The sequence below is a fragment of the Lampris incognitus genome, chromosome 20, assembly GCF_029633865.1.
Source record: "Lampris incognitus isolate fLamInc1 chromosome 20, fLamInc1.hap2, whole genome shotgun sequence".
NCBI lineage: Eukaryota > Metazoa > Chordata > Actinopteri > Lampriformes > Lampridae > Lampris > Lampris incognitus.
This window is the reverse complement of record NC_079230.1, coordinates 4,350,258-4,352,583: the sequence shown is the minus strand read 5'-3', so window position 1 is coordinate 4,352,583 and position 2,326 is coordinate 4,350,258. Positions and strand designations below refer to the sequence as shown.

Sequence of the window (2,326 nt, the reverse complement as noted above, 5' to 3'; positions counted from 1 at the left end):
GTGTTACTCTCTCTCTCCTGACATTACAGCATTACTCTCTCTCTCTCTCTCCTGACATTACAGTGTTACTCTCTCTCTCCTGGCACAGTGTTACTCTCTCTCTCCTGACATTACAGCATTACTCTCTGTCGCTCTCCAACCCTGGGAAGTTGGGTCGACCCCCTTCGCACCTGATGTAGACTACCCTTTCTGTGTGTGTGTGTGTGTGTGGGCTCCCCAAATAGCCCTGGCTACCCTCCAACACATCGAAGGCAGTGTGCCAGTATGTTAGCGCAGCAATGGCTGAGCTATTACACCAATCTAAATATACCAGGCCCGTTCCTGAATTACTCCGAGGTCCCGGTGCAGAATGTGAACTGAGTGTACTAACTTCAGCTATCAGCCGAGGAGAAGGCATCGCTTGACTTATTGAGATACAAACAGTAGTTGAACCCACCCGTTTCCACATAGGAGTGTTGCGTTAGATAATGAAGCAGGTGCCGTCCCGTCACACTTAGCGTGTGACGTCCCTCCAACAGCGTTCCAGACGGACGACGCTCTATGCACACGCGTTATAACCGTTTCCTTTAGTTTGATCGCGGCAGAGAGCAAACGGACATCTGAAACATTTTGCGCGTCCCCACAACAGAGACCCGTTTGCACGGTGACTTGCACAGGACTGTAGCTGCACAGTTAAACACCTGTAATCCTACTGGAGTTACACAACTGATAGTCACAATCGTTGTGAGTCATGTCATAACAAGTCATAATATAGGAAGTAAACATTAAAACCCTTATTTGTCAGGACAGAGGTGTTGTGTTTCTGTCGTTCCAACTCTGCAGGTGAAAAGAGTCGATACGTTGGTATAAGATGTCCAAACCTTCACGTATTTTACCCTCTCAGCCCAACTGAAATCTATATCTTTCTTCTTTATTGTGGTTCATAAACTTCTTCACCTCGCCAGGTTTCATCGGTGACACACCCCCGACATCCTCCAAACAAAGGCTGGCACCTTATCTGCAGAACACAAGTTTGACCCCTGGCTCTGCTCTGCACAGCCACAACTTATGTAATGGCCCTTTCTGCACCATAGGTGTCAGCGCGTGCGTGCGCGCGTGCGCGCACGCACGCACGCAAACACACCATATGTTTCTCTGACGGTCAAAACAATGCGCACGCTCCGTACACACCGGCAACCGGCTCCAAACAAAACCAGGTTCCGGATCAGAACAACAACACGTTTTACAGCGGTTTCTGAGCCTGCTTTCAAAGTGTGCAGTATACATGTTCAGTATAAGTGTGTAGTATAAATATTAAGTATAAGTGTGCAGTATAAATATTCAGTATAAGTGTGCAGTATAAATATTCAGTATAAGTGTGCAGTATAAATATTCAGTATAAGTGTGTAGTATACATGTTCAGCATAAATGTGCAGTATAAATATTCAGTATAAGTGTGCAGTATAAATATTCAGTATAAGTGTGTAGTATACATGTTCAGCATAAATGTGCAGTATAAATATTCAGTATAAGTGTGCAGTATAAATGTGCAGTATAAATGTGCAGTATAAGTGTGCAGTATAAATATTCAGCATAAATGTTCAGTGTAAATATTCAGTATAAGTGTGCAGTATAAATGTGCAGTATAAATCCATTTATACTGCACATTTAACATCGGAAACTCTACAGTATTAAACCAATACTAATGGAGAACAGCAGCCTCTCTAAAGCCCTCTTGGTGATAAAAAGGAAAGGAGAGGAAAAAGGAGAGAAAACGATAAAAACACAATTGCAGAAGCTTTTAGGGTTGCGGACAGAAGCCCGGCATGGAGAGCAACACCTCGCCTTTATGGCGTCACAAGCGGTTAAATAAGTACAGTGTTCACTGTATTCGGTGTAACATAACTCGCTACTATCTCTAGTTTGATCCTTTATTAATGTAACCAGTTCAGCATAACGTAGCACTCTCATTACTAACCTCTGGACTCTTTATCCGGCAGATTTTCCCGCCAGTCTTCAGAGTGACGGGCGTCTAGAGCTCGTGCCGCTGCTATTCACCGCCGCTCTCGCTCACGGTGCAGCTCGGGACATTTAAACGGAGCTCCGACCGTCCAATCAGGATCCGGTGCACCTGACACGCTGGCACGTCCAATCAGGACCCAGTACAGCTCATACGTCAGCACGTCCAATCAGGTGCTGAGGGAATGTGACGGATTGATATGTTTTTGGGAGCGAGCCAGGATGGAGGAATCGGTGAGATATGGTTTCCAATGTTTTCCGTCCTCCATTAAGAATCCCTCCCTCCCCCTCCCTCCCTTTCTCTCTCCCTCCCCCTCGCTCTGTCTCT

General features: G+C 45.7%; 1 protein-coding gene across 1 annotated transcript in view; it reads right to left on the bottom strand.

Annotated features, from left to right (window-relative positions):
* The window catches only part of LOC130130332 (protein phosphatase 1K, mitochondrial-like), a 24,517-nt gene extending 22,537 nt beyond the window's left edge, over nucleotides 1–1,980 (bottom strand). Inside the window, exon 1 of the mRNA XM_056300003.1 lies at nucleotides 1,958–1,980. The gene's annotated coding sequence lies outside the window, so the exon portion shown is untranslated. The remainder of the gene's footprint in view (nucleotides 1–1,957) is intronic.
* Between the last annotated feature and the right edge of the window lie 346 nt (nucleotides 1,981–2,326).